Source organism: Poromitra crassiceps (assembly GCF_964638095.1).
Source record: "Poromitra crassiceps genome assembly, contig: HAP1_SCAFFOLD_1784, whole genome shotgun sequence".
In the NCBI taxonomy this organism is placed as follows: Eukaryota; Metazoa; Chordata; class Actinopteri; order Beryciformes; family Melamphaidae; genus Poromitra; species Poromitra crassiceps.
In genome coordinates this window covers 1-23,273 of record NW_028150631.1, presented here as the reverse complement: position 1 = coordinate 23,273, position 23,273 = coordinate 1, and the positions used below count along the sequence as shown (strand labels likewise).

Sequence of the window (23,273 nt, the reverse complement as noted above, 5' to 3'; positions counted from 1 at the left end):
TTATAGGGCTCGGTCCGGATAGGACGGCGTCTCGGTCCGGATGCGGACCAGAGTCCGGACTTTGAGGATGGTCGATCGAATGTGTGTTATTTGTATGCAGATTGAAGAGAATGAGCTGCTCTAGACCAGACCACAGTGGAGGGAGGGGGTGAAATGAAGCTGATGCACATGGAACTGAAGAATGGATATCACTGATAGTCCCTGAAGTTTGGCCAGTTAAACACAGCAGAGGTCTTGGAGTGTGAATCAGTGATTATCAACATTTTTCATATTTTTCATTTAGTCCAGTACTGTAGGTGTCAAACTTTTTCCACATCAAGGGCCCTAAACTGACACAAATTAGACCACAGACACCCAGCTCAGTGGCGTTGTGGTCTGAGTGTCCGCCCTGAGACTGGGAGGTTGTGAGTTCAATCCCCGGCCGAGTCATACCAAAGACTATAAAAATGGGACCCATTTGCCTCCCTGCTTGGCGCTCAGCATCAAAGGGTTGGAATTGGGGGGTTAGATCACCAAATGATTCCCGAGCGCGGCGCTGCTGCCGCTCACCGCTCCCCCAGGGGATGGGTCAAATGCGGAGAACAAATTTCACACATTGTGTGACAATCAGTGGGACTTTACCTTTACCATCTGATAAGATGCTGTCCCAGGGTCCCCCATCTGATAAGATGTTGTCCCAGGGTCCCCCATCTGATAAGATGTTGTCCCAGGGTCCCCCATCTGATAAGATGTTGTCCCAGGGTCCCCCATCTGATAAGATGTTGTCCCAGAGTCCCCCATCTGATAAGATGTTGTCCCAGGGTCCCCCATCTGATAAGATGTTGTCCCAGGGTCCCCCATCTGATAAGATGTTGTCCCAGGGTCCCCCATCTGATAAGATGTTGTCCCAGGGTCCCCATCTGATAAGATGTTGTCCCAGGGTCCCCATCTGATAAGATGTTGTCCCAGGGTCCCCCATCTGATAAGATGTTGTCCCAGGGTCCCCCATCTGATAAGATGCTGTCCCAGGGTCCCCATCTGATAAGATGTTGTCCCAGGGTCCCCATCTGATAAGATGCTGTCCCAGGGTCCCCATCTGATAAGATGTTGTCCCAGGGTCCCCATCTAATAAGATGCTGTCCCAGGGTCCCCATCTGATAAGATGTTGTCCCAGAGTCCCCCATCTGATAAGATGTTGTCCCAGAGTCCCCCATCTGATAAGATGTTGTCCCAGGGTCCCCATCTGATAAGATGTTGTCCCAGGGTCCCCCATCTGATAAGATGCTGTCCCAGGGTCCCCATCTGATAAGATGCTGTCCCAGGGTCCCCATCTGATAAGATGCTGTCCCAGGGTCCCCATCTGATAAGATGCTGTCCCAGGGTCCCCCATCTGATAAGATGTTGTCCCAGGGCCCCCATCTGAGTTGTCCCAGGGTCCCCATCTGAGTTGTCCCAGGGTCCCCATCTGATAAGATGCTGTCCCAGGGTCCCCCATCTGATAAGATGTTGTCCCAGGGTCCCCATCTGATAAGATGCTGTCCCAGGGTCCCCCATCTGATAAGATGTTGTCCCAGGGCCCCCATCTGAGTTGTCCCAGGGTCCCCATCTGAGTTGTCCCAGGGTCCCCATCTGATAAGATGCTGTCCCAGGGTCCCCCATCTGAGTTGTCCCAGGGTCCCCCATCTGAGTTGTCCCAGGGTCCCCATCTGAGTTGTCCCAGGGTCCCCATCTGATAAGATTGTTGCTTTTAGATGTTTATTACAATAACTGTATGAAACTCATGACCAAAACAGTCATACATTCTGTCGTTGTTTTACTTATGGATGGAATTACAAGCTACAAGGAGGAGAGGTATGCAGGAGTGTTACACTGATTTTCACATGGTGGTGGTGGTGTTACATTACATGTTTTATGTATGTAAGTACCGTATGTATGTATGTACGTATGTATGTCTGTCTGTCTGTCTGTCTGTATGTTTGTTTGTATGTATGAATAACTACATTAAAAACATTTTTTTTTTGATAACTATATAGTTACATTATTGAATACTATGTATGGGATAGTGTATATATGACAACAATTATTGTCATATATATACATAATTGGTATGTATTACTATATGACTAGTGTTTTATGTATGTACTGTATGTGTGTGTATGTGTGTATGTATGTACATATACATTTGTATATATATATATATATATATATATATATATATATATATATATATATGAGTATGTGTTGTTATACAAGTATAAATATAATAATCTAGTATTATGGAAAAGGGTGGGAGTTAATGTTATACTTCTTCTCACTCCTTTTCGAATATGTCTACATTTGTTACCCCTTCATCTTTATTTCATAATACTATTTCAATCGACTTGTTAACGTGTGTCATTTTGAAGGCCCCGTATATTGTCTCTGTTTTGTTTACATACATATTCGAAATAAACATGACAAACAAATAAACAAACAAATTATAGTGAAAAAAGAATCCCCCTGGAACCCCCTCAAGTACCGACCGACAACCCACACGCACGCACGCACGCACGCACGCACGCACGCACGCACACACACACACACACACACACACACACACATTCTTGTTTTGTTGCTTGTTATTGGATAATGACTGGCATGTTGTCAAAACCGATTCCTGTGAAGAACCATCAGCTCCCACAGCCAAGACCAACACACGCACGCACGCACGACGCACGCACACACACACACACACACACACACACACACACACACACACACACACACACACACACAGACACGCCTCCTATACACTTCTACATGTTGGGATCTGTCCTGCAGGGATGGTTTCACTATGAGAGATGGAGGGAGAGGAGAGGAGAGGGGGAGGGAGAGATGGGAGAAAGAGATTATATTTCTTTCGGGGGGACATGCAGACTATTATGGACAGATCCTCGTGACAGACATCTCGTCCCCTAGTGGCCACGCCGTGATAATAAACTTTATTAGCACTTTTGTTAACAAAGTTACAAAGTGCTTACAGCATTTAAAGACCAAATAAAAACAAAGATCATAACACACAATTAAGTTATCCAAAAATAAACTGTCAAAAGAATAAAACACAGTAACACCTTAGAGAGAGAGAGAGAGAGAGAGAGAGAGAGAGCAGGCCATGCCCCCTGCCCCCCCCCCCCCCACACACACACACACTCCCATGCACTCTCACCACGCGTCTCTCTCTCTGTGTCTGTCAGTGTGTGTAGGTCTCTCTCTCATTCAGTCTCTCTTTCTCAGTGTGTGTACAGTAGGTCTCTCTCAGTCAGTCTCTCTCTGTCTGTCTCCCTGTCTTTCCCAGTGTGTGTAGGTCTCTCTCTCAGTCAGTCTCTCTCTTGAGGATGGACAGACTGCTGTCTCTCTGGCTGGCCGGCACCCTGCTGTTGCTCTGCTGCTGCTACGGTGAGTCTAACCTAAGCCTAACTTAACCCTATAACCCTGTCTAACCTAACCGTGACCCAGATATGCTACAAGTCATTTTTTTGCCAGTCCAAGTCAAGTCTCTGAGCTCGAGTACAAGTCAAGTCTTAACCCATTGATACCTGATGCAGCATTTGTGTGTATCCCTTTAAGACCGCGAACCGCGTTAACGCGGTTCGCGGTCTTAAAGAGATACGCACACAAATGAGGGATACACACACAAATGCTGCATCAGGTATCAGTGGGTTAAAGGAGAATTCAAATTTTTTACACCCTGGACATTATTTCCAGCTTTAAATATGATGTTTAAGTCACCCTGACAACTTCGGTTTGTGGCCCACACAGGATCAGAGAGGCGTGGCAGGAGGAACTTAGGGTTGAGTCTGTCTGTGGTCCAACTCTGCTCAGTTAACAGCAGACAGCAGCTGATCCAGTTTAAAGTCACTCACCATTTTCATTATTCTAAGCATAAGTTACACAGGACTTTCCCCTTTTATCTCACCACTATGTGATAGGTGCCAGGTGTCAGAGGGCACGCTGCTGCTTCATGCTTTCTGTTTTTTTTTTTTTTTTTTTTTTTTACCTTTATTTATACAGGGGGAGTCTCACTGAGAGCAATGCTCTCTTTTTCAGGAGTGCCCTGTTCACATTCACACCTGGAAGCTGACCAGTACAACCACAGTCTGATCTGTTGGCCACTGATCAGCTCCACTGGAGCAGTTGTGGTTAAGGGCCTTGCTCAAGGGCACCTCAGTGGTGGTAATGAGGGAGGGGCAAGCGCTGCCTTTTTCACTTTCCCCACCCAGATTTATCCTGCCGGTCGCAGGGATTGAACCCACGACCTTCCGGTCACAAGCTTGCTTCTCTAACCATTGGGCCACCACTGCCCACAAAAGTACTCCAACCCTTCAGCCAGAGGCGGAACTCGCCATCTTCGGCTGCTCGGAATCCTCTCTGCTCCTCCCCACGGCTGTGCAACAAACAGTCTCTGACGCAGGGGACGACTGTCGCCGAGAGACTCATTATGAAGGAATGGAAGTCCCCCTTTCCACCTTTTCGGCTCTGGCTGATGGAGACATGGTCTCAGTATGGAGAGACTCAGGTTCCTGAGGACCAACTAATTTTAAAAGATTTTCAACTATCTGGGTTTCTGGCTTACTTTGATGAGGTTAAAAGCGACAAGTGACTTGCTGCAGCTGTTTTATCTCATGGACCCCTTGCGTGGGTTTCCGTGCACAACGCCTCTTACGAGCACATAGAGACAGTCCGCATGTCTGGGAACGCCCACAAAATGTTAAACGGCTGGCGCGCGAGTGGGGTAAAACCGCCGATATATCTCATGGGCTGACTCACCAAAAGATGGTGCTGCGGCTCTAAACTACAGGTTTGGGGGTTCTAGAGCAGAACACAAGACGTCTGCTCAGATGTGCGTTTACTGTGGTGGTTAAATCCCCGATCGTGTCTGCCTGAGCTGGGCTATCAGCTTAAATTCTAACTTTGCTGAATGGATAGAACGGGGGAATTTACCCCACCCTGACCCCGCCCCCAGCAAGGCTGAGCCAGCTAAACCAGCGTCTATGACGAGACGTGGCTTCAACCTATACTTAGAATTTCAATTAAAGTCACACATCATACATGTTTACAATACACTTTGAAGCTACATTGACATCACACTAATGCTTAGAACAAAAGTTTCTCACATTGAAACATTTACATTAAAATGTATACTTTTATACATTTAAACTTGAACTCTCACTCAACTTTCTCTTAAAGGGATAGGCCAACTTTTTGAGAGATTCGCCTATTTGCTGTATTGCCCATAAATAAACAAGATAAACAATGCTCCATACTCCCGTTCAAGTCACCAAAAACAGCATTCCAACAGTGCCAGAAAGCTCTATGTACATGTTGTGACTCGTGTACTCACCACGTGATGAAATAATAATCCAAAGTTACTGCGCCTGGCGGCCATGTTTGGAAAGTAGTTCCGGCTAATGACCTTCGAAAATGACCGTTTCTCTGCATTTTGGATTATTATTTCATCGCGTGTTTTTGGTGACAGAGCTATACTTGTATAACTCCCATTCATTTGCAAATAACTGGAGGGCTGTACCTCCAGTGTACTGCACGGAGAGTGGCGATAAAGGCATTGTTTATCTTGTTTAAATATGGGCAATATGGCAAATATTATGGTGAATCTCTCAAAAAGTTGGCCTATCCCTTTAAGTAGGCTAATTTTCTCTACAGCTACATGCTCCTTTATGGGTAGTTGTGGCTTTTTTAAGTCCGACTTAAAATAAATAAATAAATAAATAAAACACACGGCCGATCACATTATCTTCCCCCTGCTTCACCTCTGGCAGAGATAATAAATAAATAGAAATCTAAGGAAAGGGAGTTTTTTGGATTATGGCTCTTGCAAATAATTTTTCTGTCAATGTGGCTCCTGAGTATAGGCAAGGATGTGTTCCACTGATAATGTTTCATTCTAAGAGGAAATCAAAGGGCAACTGGTTAAGGATTAAATTAGGCTACAGTGTAATGTATTAGGTGTGAGTTTAAGTGTAATTATAAGTGCAGGTGTAAAAGTGAAAGGGTTGAAGTGTAATCAGTGTAATTCTGTGGAAGTTTAAACAAAACAGGAAGTTGAGTTTCATTGGAAAGTTAACTCTTCAGGAGATTTCTGCAGCCAATTAGGAAGCGGCTGAAAGCTGCAGTTCCTCTAAAGTCCACTAGTGTCTGGCTCTAAAACAAGGGGCAATGTCTGAAAAATGAAGCCAATGCAGAAGTGCCTTAAACCTGCATTCTTTCTAATGGCCAACAGGGGGCGACTCCAGCTGGCTGCAAAAAGGATTTTCCCAGAGCCGCAGCTCCGCCTACTATTGGTCCGTGATCAGCAAGCTGCGCGATCACTGGACAGGCAACCTGTCACTCACCCCCAAAACATAGTCTTTACTCTTTTCTATAATATATTTTACTCTAAACGGGTGAGTTAACTATAAATTCACTCCCTGTACAAATTAGCTATACCCTCCTGAGTCCCCCGGGGTTCATTTTGCCGTTTCTATATTATAATACTTATTTCTGCTGAACTCAGACCTCTTGTCCTCAATTGGGGACACCTAAGCTACAATTGTGTCATAGTAGAAGAAGAAAAATCTACTTCCTGTCAATACAAGATGGCTAGCATATCAACCAAATCCTTCTACCAGCACTCCCGAGACAAACGTGGCCAAGGTAATAAACCTGATCAAATTGTATGGACGGAACTTTTTGATTTGATACTTTATTACAAGTTGGTGACTTTATTGTATTAACGGAAAGATTGCACCAGTGACCTTATGTGAGGACATCATTTTTTTAACTATTTTCTACTTACTTTTTTGTTTTGTTTTTAGTACTTAGTTTTCCGAAGTAATCCCAAATAGCAAAGATAAATTAAAAATCCAATACAGCTAATGGGGTCGGGACTCAGGAGGATACAGAACAAAACCGTGTTTTGAACCAGGCTGTAAACATCTTTAATCATGTTGTAAAGTTAGGCATTTTAACATGGGGGTGAATGGGGAACAGCTTCCTTTTGGAGCCGGCCTCAAGTGGCCATTCGAGGAACTACAGCTTTCAATATCACTTCTGCGGCTTCATCTGTCCAAGCCCAAGCCATAGGAGTGTTGAGAAACTCCCAGGCATTACTGACAGTTAAGTCTTAAAGGGACAGCTCACCCTAAAATCCAAAATATTTTTCCTCTCACCTGCAGTGCTATTTATCCATCTATATCGTTTTGGGATAGTTGCCTGAGTTTTGGAGATATCGGCCACAGAGATGTCTGCCCTCTCTCCCATACAATGGAACTGGATGGTACTCGGCAGACAATTGTCCAAGTCCCTCTGATCCGAGTCCCAAGCGAGTCTCAAGTCAATTGGTCCCGAGTCTCAAGCAAGTCCCAAGTCTTTCCTTTTGTCGGCAAGTCAAGTCAAGTCAAGTCACAATGTTATTTCAAGTCAAGTCTCGAGTCGAGTCACAGGTTATGTCAAGTCGAGTCACAGGTTAGAAAAAATGACAAGGCAGAGATTATTTAGGCTGCGGACGTGCGCCTTCACGTTAATACGTGCTTGTTGCCAAGCAACACACTTCTCTCAGACGAGCTCCAGACAGCTGACAGACAGCTCCAACTCAGCTCAAACTTATAGAGTTGTATTCAAAGCATAGAAACGTTCTCACAGCTCAATTTAACAGCACCAACACAAGCAGTTTGATCACAAGTGCAATCAATACTGAATGCGATGGCAGACTGCGCACTGCAGGCAGTTGACGAAGTCAGGAAGAAATTGAAAGATCTTCCGACGCATTAGCCTTGTACCAAGACGCTGATTACATTACACTGCATTACATTGCTGATGCGTCTATTTACAGCACATATCGATCGATATTTTTGGAGAAGATTCCGGCCGCATCACGCGCAGATCAACATGAGACAGCTGTCAGTGAGTAGCTACGCATTTGGGTGTAACTTTTACGCCTGCTCCATACACAGACGCAGCGCATACAGGGTGCACTAGTCATAAAATTAAGTTAGTCGTAACTTTGAGTTCTACATCGGACGTAGCGTCTAAACCTAGGCATACGCCCAGCTGGTGCACTCGGCTGATCTTGTCACAAGTCCGAGTCGAGTTTCGAGTCATTTTCTTCCAAGTCCGAGTCGAGTTTCAAGTATTTACCTTCCAAGTCCGAGTCGAGTCGGAAGTCGTCAAATTTGCGACTCGAGTCGACTCGAGTCCGAGTCCCTATGACTCGAGTCCAACTGTCTGGTACTCGGTATGATGCGGGTCACATCCCGTGATACATCCCGCTCAATACATCCCATGACGCATAGATTCATATAATCTTTGCATCACATAATTTATTTCATCAGCAATGTTAGTGATTATTTCTTATTTATTTTTCTTACCTTTCGGGTACTGTGGTGGTACACAACAGAGAGAGAATCACTTTGCATCAGAATGGAGAGCCATACACACACACACAGATTCTATCGTTAGTCCTCAAGTCTATGAATCCTGGGAAACATTACTTGAAGCAGCCAAAGTGAGAAACTATCCCCCTATTTTAGATGTTACTAAAGAACTTGCAGAAAAAGAAGTCCCAAGAAGACCGAAAATGTCGAAGCCTATTCACCATGAAGCAATTTCGGGCCTATAGAGGCTGGAATTGTCGCGGATGCTAAACACTATATAACCGTGGGGACTGCCCCCTAGTCCGACACCTCACGAGACCGATGGTTTTGGGTTAGGGTCTGGGGGAGGTTAGGTTTAGGCGTGGGGGTGGGAGAGGTTAGGTTTTGGGTTAGGGTCTGGGGGAGGTTAGGTTTAGGCGTGGGGGTGGGGGTGGGAGAGGTTAGGTTTTGGGTTAGGGTCTGGGGGAGGTTAGGTTTAGGGTTAGTGAAAAACGGGGAATATAGAACCCGGGGAACATAGAACCCGGGGAACATAGACATGATCCCCTGTCCAATGCCTCTTTTTTCGGACTCGTGAGGTGTCGGACTCGTGAGGTATCGGACTAGTGCCATGGCACCATAACCGTGCTATAAAAACATTTAGTGGCCTGTGCACAGCCGTGCTGCTAGTCCCGGGTGCAGCTGGAGCAGGAACGGCAGAAACAGGAACAGTGAAGAGATCCAGCGCACACCAGGGGCCGGTTGCACCAACTGGTCTTAACTATGCCTGGTCGTAACTCCTACGTCGGTCTTAGTTAAGACCAGTCTTTAGAGTGGACTTACGCCTGTTGCACCAACAGGGCTTACGTCTGGTCTTAACTACGCCGGTCGTAGCGATGCGCGTCCATGTGAAAGCATGGAAATGCCCACTGGAATGCGCCACGCGACCTGTTTAGAAGAGTGTGCTGACGTCAAATGACGCTCCGCTGATGGGTAATCGGCTGTAATAGTGTGGCTAATGTTAGCGGCTAACTGTTACTTGTCGTTACTTTACATGGCAGTAAAACAACACTGAATGACCAAATTGATTTAACTTTTAACCATTTCGATTTCCACTTCCCATACGGACCCCCAGCATTGGTTAGTTGTTTATAACGTGACTATATTTATAACGTTTATAACGTAGTCCGGTTTCCAGTTTATAACTCTGGTCTGAATACAGCCAGAGTGCTGAGGGGTTGTAGCTATTGCGCAACACACAGGTGAAAACCGTCTCTATACTGCACCCATGACTGCACCTTACGCCTGCTCTGGACTAGGCGTAATATTTACGACCGGTCTTAGTGAGAAAAAGGCTTGGTGCAACCGGCGTAGCTGTTAGGTCGTAAAGTTACGACCGACTTAGCTTAAGACCAGTCGTAAGACCAGTTGGTGCAACCGGCCTCTGGTTGTTAGATTGACTTGTTCTTTTATTTAAATGACGAAAAACTTAGCAAACAACTGGGTGTAGTACTTTTGGGTGTAGACGTAATACTTGGCCTCATGTGTGCCTCTCATGAGGGGGACTGGGAGTTGCACTCGAATATAACTCGTCCAAAACATTATCATGTTGTTTACCAAGAACTTGCAATCATGTCGGTGGGGGGACATTTTATTGTCCCTCTATTTCAAAACTCATTCTGGTGAGCCTGCAGAAAGCTTTGCTAGATGAGGGACAAGCACTGTTAAATGAGGAAATGGCATTTCCTCATTCCTCACAACAAGGAGTGGCATTTTCGAGGAGCTGCACGCCCCCTACGCCGAGCTGCGGCGATAGGACGCCCAGCTGCGGCGACCCCCTCGGCGCAGTCAGCGCCGCCGATTTCGCTCGAGCATAATTTGCGCTTTACTTTGCACGTATGGCAAACCTCCCAGAGAAGCATCCTTCTGTGTATGAGGCCTTCAAGACAAGTAACAACCCCTTTGGAGGGATCCCTGTGGACCACCAGGCTGCTGAAGTCACAGTGAACAAAGACACACAGACTCCTGGAGAGGCACAACACAGTTCAGCCTGCAGGAGCTGCCAAGAGTTACTACATAACGACTGAGCACCACATTCCTGGGACAGTTAAGGAAGATTGTGCAAGGCAACAAATCAGAGGTTTGTCATGCGGAGCTACAGTGGCCACAAATCCAGAAAGACCAGGAAGAGGTTTCAGCAGCGGTTAGACCATGAAGGGGTCAACCCGTTTTGCAGAGAACCAGGACCTCGTTAGCATCTCTACAGCAAAGGCAGCCCCCAAGGACATCGTTTATGGTTCTGGCTCAGAACATGGTTGTGGTTGGTCTTGGGTTTGTGTGTTTTGGGAATCAGATGTGCTTCACAGAACATGAACAGATATCAGGTCTGTAAAATAACTCCTCTATTACTCTGCTGAAGGTTTCCTGTGGCTCTGTCAGGACCGGGCATGTTCCACCTCCTCTGTCCTCAACATGAAATCCCCTCTGCTCTGCTCTGCTCTGCTCTGCTCTGCTCTCCTCTCCTCTCCTCTCCTCTCCTCTCCTCTCCTCTCCTCTCCTCTCCTCTCCTCTCCTCTCCTCTCCCCTCCTCTCTCCTCTCTCCTCTCCTCTCCTCTCCTTTGCTTTCCTCTCCTCTCCTCTCTTCTCTCTCCTCTCCTCTGCTGGATGTGATCAGACATGAAGTCAGCTGCTGCCCAGAGACTGTCAGAGCTGTCACAAACCTCCCTCCCACACAAGAACCACAAAAGTGCAAAAAGAGTAAAAAGAAAAGAGTAAAAAGAGTGAACATACGCTGGCTCCCTCACCAGAGGCAGACTTTAGGGGAGCGTAGACGGAGCGTAGAGGGAGAGGGAGAGAGTTTCAGTGGCATAAGGCAGTGGTTCTCAAATGGGGGTCCGGGGACTCCCAGGGGTCCGTGGCACTTTGCCAGGGGGGTCCGCGAAAAGTTTTCAGGAAAATAAAAATAAAAACTTTTTTGTTGTTGCAAAAGCTTCATATCCACGAAAATAGTGTATGCTTTAAATCTAAAATGGTTCATGGATTACATTCTAATGTAACAAACCTATAAATTTAAACGTCAAGCACGTTACCGTGGAAACAATTAAGCTTAGCCCAAAATCACAAATCAGAATGAGGGGGTCCCCGGTATATTTTCTATCTTGTAAGGGGTCCTTGGCTGAAAAACATTTGAGAACCTCTGGCGTAAGGTACGATGGGCCACAGTGCACACTATTATGATGGAGCGCCATTTTTAGCTGCGACCAGCAGCTCTATAAATTACTCTGTTTGTCGGTCCACAAAAAGATCACCACCCTTTAGTTTTTGCCCTAATAGGCTGGAATTTAATTTTATATAGCAAATGGTGCCATTTCTAATTTAACGAATTTAACGAGTTATTCTTCGATCAGAGGCATTTTTCCAAACTGGCAAACTGGAATCACTCGCAAGGGCTCATTCTCTGCCCATCACATTGTTGGAGGGCCCGCTCTCTAGGGGCCACACTACCCCACGGGCCCCAGTGCAGCCGCACTGCCTGCACTGTCTATATACTGTCTATATTTACTATACTATCTATATTTGTCTACTATATTTAGACATTCAGTTCCAGAAGAAAAGTCACTGAGTTCTACAAGGAATCATTCAGTCAGAGAAACGTCACTGAGGTCTACATAGAATCTTCAGTAGAAAAGCGTCTATTCCTACAAGCCACTATAGCGAGGTCAGGGGTCAGAGGTCACAGCAACAGACAAGACAGTAGGGCAGTTAGCTCTGCAGGACTTCATGCACTGGGTTTATAAAGAGGTTTTGGAGTGATGCTGAAATCAGCTCTGTGAATCGAATCAAACCAACCCTGCTCTTTAAAGCATAATCCCTACTAGTAAGCTGCACGTCCTGTCCTGGTCGCGTCACTTCCTGTTCTGGTCGTGTTACTTCCTGTCTGTGGGTCTGGGTGTATAGGTCGAGCCAGCTGAGCTAACAAGGTGACAAAGTCAGTTCATTGTGTTTTAATAACTGAATAAGTCGGCTAAATGGATCCTCCAGATCTTAAAGGTGTCGAATGATTTATTTTGTCCTGAGATGGAAACAGCATCTTGGTAAGTGTTGTGTGCCAAATTGAAAGAGAAAGGACATTTCCTCCCTCCCTTCCTTGACCTTATTGTCTCAGTGAGTCAGACCCTTGAGGAGAAGTGTGCTCCGGCTTCCAGTAAACCAGCAGCAAGTCCGGGCATGGTCCCTGTCTGAGCCTGGTCTAACCTGAAGAGAAGGGGGGGTTATTTGCTGACAGGCGCGCGATCCGTACCACAGGAACATAAACACCCTCAGGTGCCAGATTCTGATGAGGATCGGATTCTTCGTTCCAGGCGACTCGGAACTCGGTTTTCCAACCTCCTACTAGAAAAAGTACACTAGAGCGCCACTCACAGTTGGAGTTCCTACTTGTAAACCGGGAAGGGGGGTTCTATCCCGACTTCATGGAGAATCAGTCTGATGTCACCCAACATACAACAGTGTTCAGAGATTTCAGTCAGAAATTTCAACTAGGAAATTCTGACCTTGGAGTTGTCTGCAACGCAGCTTGAGTGCCAGAGTTCTGCATCGGTTGATTTTCGGTTTTGTTTTGGAGTTTCTATCTGACTAACGGGCAAGTCACCTCGGGTTCAGAGGGATGACAGCCAAGATTCTGTCAGAAGATCCAGTCCCACTGCTAAGATGGTACATTCACACCAAAACTAGTTTAGTTCCTCCCGGCAGGTGTCCACTGTGAACTGTGAAGCGGTCGTGTTCATGCATGTCAAAACTGCGCACCTTCTAACTAGCTAGCAAACATGGATGATGCTCAAACGTCCAGTTGCTGTTGTTCCAGATTCAGGTTTAGAGGAGCCCAGTGCCAAAAGGAAACAAGAGGCCAACCCCCAAACACCCGCAGTTCATTGACAAATATATTTTGTATGGATTTACTTGTACGTCCGTGGATCCACCACAAAATAAGATGGTGGGAAACACTGGACTAATTCTACTGTGAAGAGTTCATCGATCCACTGTTCCACTCAGTCCAGACCATAGACTGTATAAATATATGGACGTGGCCTCCGTGACATTTCACCTGTTGGTTTGTGGACTCGAGTTTGGCATGTTGACGTCGCCATCTTGTTTTTTTCTCCCTTTTTTGCCAGACAGACTGCTATTGATCCTGGATTGGCAAGCTGCACGATCACTGGTCAGGCGACCTGTCAATCACAGCCCAAAGCATAGTCTGTTTTAGCATCTATTTGACTCTAAATGGGACCATATTTTACTACATCATGCTGTATTGAAGATTGAAACTATAGTGATTTTAGACCAGAACCCCATTAGCAAAGTGTTTACTGAGGTCATAAATCAAGTGACAAGTAGGGTTATTTTCCCATAGAGAGCCGCAGGGATGACGTATTTTTGTAGTCAGAACGCGGAAGTCCCGGACTTCCTGGTTCTTCACTGTTTCTGTCTATGGGATTTTTGAATGGGTTTTTGCCGCGATGCTTCTAATAATCTCTCTGGGCAACGCTGGCTTAATGAAACGCGAACCAGAGTTCAGTCGGATAATCTTCACACATGAGGACCACTTTCATGAGTTTTGTAGCGTAAATGCGAGCCCTAGAAGTAAAAAGCTCGAGCTAAGCTAATCCAGAACTACACACTGTCGCATAGGCTTCCACGTCACGTCAGCGCTCAACCTGGACTGTTGTTGGATGTGTGTACTGATCCCCCCATGCTGAACGGGCTGAACCAGGTGAGGGAAAGAGAATTTCCGTGTTCGTCCTTTGAAGTGGTGACGTTATTGACGTATAATCCCCATCGACTCAACAGTGTAGTCTCATTTAGCCGTTTGCTAGCTAGCCGCCCTTTTAACGGCACGTAAAAGCTTCAAAACTCATAAAGGTGGTCCTCGTGTGTGAAGATGATATTACTAAACACTGGTTCGCGTTTGATTAAGCCAGCGTGGCCCAGAGAGATTATTAGAAGCATCGCGCCAAAAACCCATTCAAAATTCCCATAGGTGAAAACAGTGAAGAACCAGGACTGTTAGCATCGATGATTTCTGGACTCGTTCCTGCGGCTCTCTATTGACTTCTATACAATCAGACTTCTCTTTGCAGCCATAGACTGTATAAATGGGTGAGTTATATAAAAATTCAAAGGTAGAAGGGAGACACGCACATCCCAGCCTAGTAAGGCAGGTGCAGAACTTACAGTGATAAATGCAAAGAAAATTGTAAAAAGTTTGCACACTGCAAAGGGCTCCAGTTAGTTTTTTTATTGCAACACCGTGGGTGGTAACGTTTCGGGCAGCACCCTGCCCTTCTTCAGACTGTTAGACAAAGGAGAAACGCCATCTTAAATACCGACCTGACTCAGTCACATGACCTGGTCAGGTGGGACACCTCAATCAAGTGAACATCAAAAAATATATAAAGTTATATAAAGGCCTGATCAAGAAAAAACAGCTGCTTTTAGCCCCCTCTCTATAGGAACATTTGTATAAAGGGATTCAATGTCCATTGTAAACTGGTTTTCACAGGGTGGGACTGCTTGTATGGTTTTGATAAAATCCATGGAGTCTTTAGTATAGCAGGGTAGGGCTGTGACACAAGGCTGTAGAAAATAATCCACAAATGCAGGGATGTTCTCTGTCAGACTGCCTATAGTCGCCACGATATTGCATATTATTCACTGTTGAAGCGCGGAGCTTCCATCTTGGATTTTGAAGCGCTGGTGAGGCTCCCCCCGACATCAGAGTAGGAAACTCCAGTTCAGGCGACATCACGGGGGCGTTCCTGCGATGTCCCAGTACAACTAGAACGCAGCATTATCCACACCGTCACATCTACACACAGGAAGCTCCTGTTTTTGTCCACAAATTTGGATTTCTGAAGCTCAGTGGAGAAACTGAGCTGAGCTCAGATGGAGCTTTGTTGTTCTTCTAGGCGCCAGCGACGTGTGAATGAATCTTCTACTTCTTGTGAAACCAAACATCGACTCTGAAAACACCACGCAGGAAGCGGTCCCACAGGTCAAGTGATAAAGTCATAGAGGTTAATATTATATTAGGGGGCGGGGTGGTTTGCAGGACTCAGCTGTCGGTTCTGGCCCAGAGGAAAACAGACAAGAATGACTCTGTTACAGCAGTACCATAAAGGGAAAATGATTAAGTAAGAGGAAAATTTCTGCATTCTAAATTCTAAGTATTAGTAAAATGTACTCAAAGTAAAAGTAAAACCAGAGTGTTGAGGTATTGAAGCATTAAACGTCGACTGCAAGGCAGGACTGTCCTTGCCTCTGTGATGATAGAGAAGCCTATCTTAACATGGTGAAAGTATATCAAAACTCAATCCACGCAATCCAGATTGTGTGTGTGTGTGCGTGTGTGTGTGTGTGTGTGTGTGTGTGTGTGTGTGCGTGCGCGTGCGTGTGTGTGTGTGTGTGTGTGTGAGAGAGTGTGTGAGAGAGTGTGTGAGAGTGAGTGAGTGAGTGTGTGTGTGAGTGAGTGAGTGTGTGTGTGTGTGTGTGTGTGTGTGTGTGTGTGGGTGTGTGTGTGTGTGTGTGTGTGTGTGTGTGAGTGAGTGAGTGAGAGTCTGTGTGTGTGTGTGTGTGTGTGTGTGTGTGTGTGTGTGTGTGTGTGTGTGTGTGTGTGTGTGTGAGAGTGAGTGAGTGAGTGAGTGAGAGAGTGTGTGTGTGTGTGTGTACTAGGCATCTCGCGCGCTCACCCGCACAGCCGAGGGGCGGAAGCCATCATCTCCGTCTGCTTCCTCCCGGGTTCTACCTACTTATACTACCATCACTTATATAGCCTATAGCCTCACACTGATGACATCACTGATGACATCATCACTGAACTACAGTATAGCCTCAGCCTCAGAGCAATTCATCTGCATATATCCAGCCCCATCAGGCCACCCGCACGGGTGCCCTTTACACACCCGATCGCATGTAAAATGGCATAGCTATATATACATACATAATGCAGAACAATTTTTGTAATACATATTTATTTGTGTTACTTTCAGACCACACACACACACACACACACACACACACACACACACACACACACACACACACACACACACACAGTGTTATTATCATCGTTAAGTGTGCACAGTTCACTCACTTTATATATTAAAATGTGTTTGGTTTCATGTCTCCTCCTTCCTCCGCAGGTAATGGAGGAAGTGATGAGGAGGCAGAGGACGAGTATGACGAGGCAGAGGACGAGTATGACGAGCCCACGCCCACTCCAGAATATGATTACAACTTCACCTTCGAATATGACTACAGTAAGAGTGGAGCATGCTGCTGTTCACTCAGTTGGACTTTAGAGTTCAAGGCCGTAAAGGGATAGTTGGGTTTGTTTGAAGTGGGGTCCTATCAGCTAGTTCCATACACTAAGTGAATTAGGTACAGTGTTCTGGAGGCTGGACGCAGCGTGTAACGAGACCCGACACTCAGAGCAGCAGCCAAACCAGCTTTTTCTCTGTAAGTACGTGGGGTCAACAACTAAAACGTAATTCAGCCACCTAAAACAACGGCCACCTAAACAAATCGATATCTGTGTACATGCACGCTCTATTTTGACAATTTTCAGCGCTTTACTTTTCCGTCAAACAGCAGTTTCATTCGGCACTGCTTTTTCTCCCAACCGTACAACTACCGTATTCCTCCGCCGTGGTACTGTAGGCGAGTGCTTTTACCACTACAATACCCAGACTTTTAGTTGCCTAAACATAACCGACATTTAACCGATGTGACATTTTCAAACAAACTCACGATGAGATCGTACAATTTTAGAGCCGTTATTGTAAAACTACAGGTTTTTGTGGTGAGGAGATCATGTTGGCTATCTAGATCAGTGGTTCTCAAATGGGGGTCCGCGGACCCCCAGGGGTCCGTGGCACTTTGCCAGGGGGTCCGCGAAAAGTTTGCAAGTAAAAATATATTTTTTTTCTTTTTCTTTTTCTTTTTTTTTATAAAATGCTACATGTTACTTATTCCTTCTACGCCACCCTTGCATTTCCGTGTTTACAACCCATACGCATCTTTCCTGAAACGATGACGCCATAGCCCCACCTCTCTCCACCAGCAACAATAACAACTAGATGGTCTACATTTCCTAACGAAAATGTAATTGTGCTTGCAGTCCTCGCCATGCACCGCCTGCCTTGCAAGGTCCCTGCCCATGCAGCTAGGGGGACTAAGTAGTTATGGGCGGGCCTTTGTGAGTGGAAGCGGGAGAAATTATATCGGGTTTCATTTTTAAAAGTAACCCCCTGAACCCTGTGAACAGATTATAAAACTCACATTTGAACTGGGTTTCTCTTGATTGCTAGTAGGAGTGGGATGATATATTGATATACATGGATATATCGATACATCATCAACATCATATCGTGTATTTGTCCTGACTCAGGCCCGACACAAAACCCCCAAATGAGCAGACATGGCAACAGGACAGGATTCCCGGTTCTTTACTGAGAGATAGCATTTACAAGGGGATTCAATGGCAAATTAAGAGAGAGCTTGTAGAGGCTTGAGTCTTGCAGAGGAGCGAGGCTGTGATGCTTTGAAACTGGTGGAGCCTGGGCCGGTGGAGGTCAGGAGTTTGGACTTAACGTCCCCAGATCGAGATGATGGCTTGTGAGCTGGAGGTGGATGGATGGAGTCTATGAGTGTGACAGGAGCATCTATGAAAGGAGAGCAGAGCAGTTTTCACCTGTCCACATGCAGCAGCATGACCGAAGCGTCAGATTAGCTCGCGAATAGCGGCCAAACCGCTTGACAAAACCCTTTGCCAAGTCAGAGCATGTCCTCAATGAGCCGCTCATTTTGAGGTATGGCATGTCTATGTCATGTGAAAGATGTGGGAGTTATTACGCGCCGAACTTTGTGGCAGATATATTCCGGGCCTTGCCCCCCTTAATTTTCCACCCCGAGTCCTACGCCGCCATCCGTGAGTGTTGCCCCCCTTAATTTTCCACCCCGATTCCAACGCCGCCATTCGTGAGTCTCTACGAGTTACGGTTGCGGAGATACGTTGCTGTAGCGCCCCCCATAGGCAAACAATAGCGCCCCCTACACGCCAAATGACACTATCTCTTCTGAAATCAACTCAGAAGTGTCAAGTGTCATACAAGAAGGAAGGCTGGCCATAATGAGAATGAATCCGCACTTCCTGCCGCCCTTCAAAATAAAACAATTTCGAAGGGACAGGCACTGAATGCTGCTATAGCGCCCCCTAAAGGCTAAATGACAAAATACTTCTGATATAGGCTCAGAGTACATCCCTCCACACCTGTACCAAGTTTGGTTAGCATCGGACGATCTTTGTGAAATAGGCCCCACCCACAGAAAGTTGGAAGTCGATTATATGGCAACGGTGCGTTTTTTTCAAAAACTTCCAAATCAGTGTTGTGCAGGACAGTCCCCACATGATGTGTGCGTTGGTTTGGTGAAGATTGGACAAAATTTCAAGGAGAAATGGCAAAAAAACGGTTTTGGACAAAATGCAAAATGGCGGAAAATCTAGTCAGACGCAAATGGGCGTGGCCTAGTTGAGTAGATGCGGGAGGACCCAAGGAATCCAGGGAAAAAATAATTTTGATGATAAACCCTACGGTTCAAAAGTTATCGAGCAAAAGGTAAGGAGGGCTGTTATAGCGCCACCATATGGTCAATTGGTGCAATTTTTTCGGGGATAGTAAAAGACCCCTCAGTGCACCTCCCCATCAAGTTTCGTAGCTCTAGCTCTTATGCTTTCTGAATTACACCTAATTTACTGCAAGATTTTGCAAGATTTTTCCAAACCCCATGCAAGTCAATGGGGAAAAAAATGGCGCTTAATGGCGAATTGCGGCCAAACCGCTTTCACAAACCCTTAGCAAAGTCATAGCATACATGTCCTCAATGAGGCGGTCATTTTGAGGTCTGGCATGTCTATGTGGCGCAAAAATTGAGGGAGTTATTACGCGGCTAACTTTTTGGCAGATATAATAAGAATAGGAATAATAAGTATGTGGGATTTCAAGATTGTGCCTTGCTTGTCAGCAAGCACAATAATAAGTATGTGGGATTTCAAGATTGTGCCTTGCTTGTCAGCAAGCACAATAATAAGTATGTGGGATTTCAAGATTGTGCCTTGCTTGTCAGCAAGCACAATAATAATGGGGGACTTTGTAATTTGTGCCTTGCTTTCAGCCAAAGTGTCAAGTGTCATACAAGAAGGAAGGCTGGCCATAATGAGAATGAATCTGCACTTCCTGCCGCCCTTCAAAATAAAACCATTTAGAAGGGACAGGCACTGAATGCTGCTATAGCGCCCCCTAAAGGCTAAATGACAAAATACTTCTGATATAGGCTCAGAGTACATCCCTCCACACCTGTACCAAGTTTGGTTAGCATCGGACGATCTTTGTGAAATAGGCCCCACCCACAGAAAGTTGGAAGTGGATTATATCGCAACGGTGCGTTTTTTTTTAAAACTTCCATATCAGTGTTGTGCAGGACAGTCCCCACATGATGTGTGCGTTGGTTTGGTGAAGATTGGACAAACTTTCAAGGAGAAATCGCAAAAAAACTGTTTTGGACAAAATGCAAAATGGCGGAAAATCTAGTCAGACGCAAATGGGCGTGGCCTAGTTGAGTAGATGCGGGAGGACCCAAGGAATCCAGGGAAAAAAGAATTTTGATGATAGACCCTACGGTTCAAAAGTTATGGACCAAAAGGTAAGGAGGGCTGTTATAGCGCCACCATATGGTCAATTGGTGCAATTTTTTCGGGGATAGTAAAAGACCCCTCAGTGCACCTCCCCATCAAGTTTCGTAGCTCTAGCTCTTATGGTTTCTGAATTACACCTAATTTACTGCAAGATTTTGCAAGATTTTTCCAAACCCCATGCAAGTCAATGGGAAAAAAAATGGCGCTTAATGGCGAATTGCGGCCAAACCGCTTTCACAAACCCTTAACAAAGTCATAGCATACATGTCCTCAATGAGGCGGTCATTTTGAGGTCTGGCATGTCTATGTGGCGCAAAAATTGAGGGAGTTATTACGCGGCTAACTTTTTGGCAGATATAAGAATAATAATAAGTATGTGGGATTTCAAGATTGTGCCTTGCTTGTCAGCAAGCACAATAATCATGCAGTAACGTTCGTGCTACAGCAGTGGGGATCTTGCAGCAAAATATAATGCTCCTCTATTACCACCGTCAGCAACAAGTGGACACGGAGAACAGCGTGTACAACATCCTCAGGGCTCCACACAGCTGACTCTACCCATCCACCCCTCCCCTCCCTTCATCGGATATTTCCCAGAAGGCTTAGCGGCGGCTACATTTTTACAATAACACAAACAAAATCAGGCTTAACGTGTTAGATAGAAATTATATTTATTTTTAATACAACATGCAATTCTGGAATATTTTAATATTGGACAAAATGAAATGAAATGAAATGTAAACCCTCAGTGTAACCAACATACTCTCTTGCCCTATATATAGCCCTCGTAAATACAACGTGAATAGGGAAGTGAGAGGTTTGACGAACACAGGTTGACTGTGATGTCTGTGATATCCGCTCGTGTCCACTCCAACAAGACTTTAGCTTACTTGACGCGACTTTTTCAATAAAAACACATTTATGCCATGAGTTTATATAATGTATATTTATGTTGCATCATTTAGCCTGTGCGGTGATGTGCAGGAGCGGCCAATACGCTGGGATGTGTTTGCAACATGTTGTAATAATGTCAGGAACCAGGCGAAGAGTCAGGATCTTGTCACCGCACTTTATTCAGAGATCGCTATTACAGGACGACTGTCAGCCGTCGTCCACGCCACTAACACCCCACAACCACACTCCCAAAACCCAGCTAGCTTCCTCTAGCTTCGCAGCTCCCAACACACACAGCCTCCTTCCTCAGGCTCCACTTCAACACCCCGAGCTGATGCTCTCCCGTTCACGTTCCCCCTTCCCCCAGCCAATCACAGGTGAATCCCTCTCTTCCACCACACCCACTGGCTCGCATGCTGCCTTTACGTACCCCCGTAAATCCCCACAGACATGTCAACCCCAGACTAACGTGACAACTAGACAACCCCATGTTTACTGACAAACCCACATCGCTACAATGTCTACAGATCATGGAAGTGGATGATATCAGGAACGTCACCGATAGTTAACGTTCTATATTGTAGGCTACAGGGAGACCATCAGCCCTGCTGAACAGCTCTGCATTTGCCTGTATACTGTAGGTTTAATCATTTTATTCATCGACATGCAAACCTCCCCGCAAAGCCAAGGGTTTAAGCTGCTGCTACAGTGAGATACACATTATAGACTGTGCGCCCCTAGAGGTTGTATGCCATTATTGACGAGATTGTCTTTCTCTGTTATTCTACAGCGGTTTCAGTGGTTTCATGTGGATACACACATTTCTTGAAACGTTTCCATGTTTATGGAAAACTTTTCTGAAACGAAAAAAAAAAAGATAGCTTCCGTCTCCGTGTGGACATGGCCTTAATCACTCTGGGACCCGTTTTGAAAAATTAGCGTATACGGCCAGAACGTATAGTCCCAGAACGCGGTTCCATCTGGACGAAACGGCTATATGACAAAAAACTTTAGCGGATACACCTAAAGTCGTCTCCGTGTGGACATGGCCTCAAACTACTTCCTACATGGTGCTAGTCTATCAAAATATCTTGGCTGTCATTGATTGTGTTGCATAGTGGTTTTCTGGATTGTTGACAAATTGTGATATTGTAAGTCGCTTTGGACAAAACAAAAGCGTCTGCTAAATGACGTAATGTAAATGTAATAAATATATTATTTTTTTTGCAAAATCTTCATAGTTCAACGAAAATAGTTTATGCTTTAAATCTAAAATGGTTCATGGATTACATTCTAATAACAAACCTATCAAATTAAAAGTCAAGCATGTTACCGTGGAAACAATTAAGCTTAGCCCAAAATCACAAATCAGAATGAGGGGGTCCCCGGTATATTTTCTATCTTGTAAGGGGTCCTTGGCTGAAAAACATTTGAGAACCTCTGATCTAGATAACTCCAGTGTAGTACTACTACTAATATAAGTATCAGTAGTACTTGCAGTAGATATACTGCTACTGCAGTATAGCTGGTGCAGTACTGTATGTATATCTGGTGTGTTGTCTCCTAGATCCTGATTACACTCAGCATGAGGTTCTTGGGGTGGGAAAAAACAATACTGGGCCAACAGATAAGGTGAGAAATCTGTCTGAAGTCTGTCTGTCTGTCTGTCTGTCTGTATGTCTGTCTGTCTGTCTGTCTGTCTGTCTGTCTGTCTGTCTCTCTGTCTGTCTGTCTGTCTGTCTGTCTCTCTGTCTGTCTGTCTGTCTGTCTGTCTGTCTGTCTGTCTGTCTGTCTGTCTGTCTGTCTGTCTGTCTCTCTGTCTGTCTGTCTGTCTGTCTGTCTGTCTGTCTCTCTGTCTGTCTGTCTGTCTGTCTGTCTGTCTGTCTGTCTGTCTGTCTGTCTGTCTGTCTGTCTGTCTCTCTGTCTGTCTGCCTGCCTGTCTGTCTGTCTGTCTGTCTGTCTGTCTGTCTGTCTGTCTCTCTGTCTGTCTGTCTGTCTGTCTGTCTGTCTCTCTGTCTGTCTGTCTGTCTGTCTGTCTGTCTGTCTCTCTGTCTGTCTGTCTGTCTCTCTGTCTGTCTGTCTGTCTGTCTGTCTGTCTGTCTGTCTGTCTGCCTGTCTGTCTGCCTGTCTGTCTGTCTGTCTGTCTGTCTGTCTGTCTGTCTGTCTGTCTGTCTGTCTGTCTCTCTGTCTGTCTGTGTGTCTGTCTGTCTGTCTGTCTGTCTGTCTGTCTGCCACAGATCTACTATTGGAATAGAAAATGTGGA

At 45.5% G+C, this 23,273-nt stretch overlaps 1 long non-coding RNA gene across 1 annotated transcript; it reads left to right on the top strand.

Annotated features, from left to right (window-relative positions):
• Nucleotides 1–3,212: 3,212 nt before the first annotated feature.
• LOC310772038 lies at nucleotides 3,213–22,641 on the top strand (the record flags this gene model as incomplete). Its single annotated transcript, XR_014552468.1, has 3 exons — nucleotides 3,213–3,414; nucleotides 16,565–16,681; nucleotides 22,577–22,641. It is a non-coding gene; the product is annotated as an uncharacterized lncRNA (long non-coding RNA).
• Nucleotides 22,642–23,273: the final 632 nt, after the last annotated feature.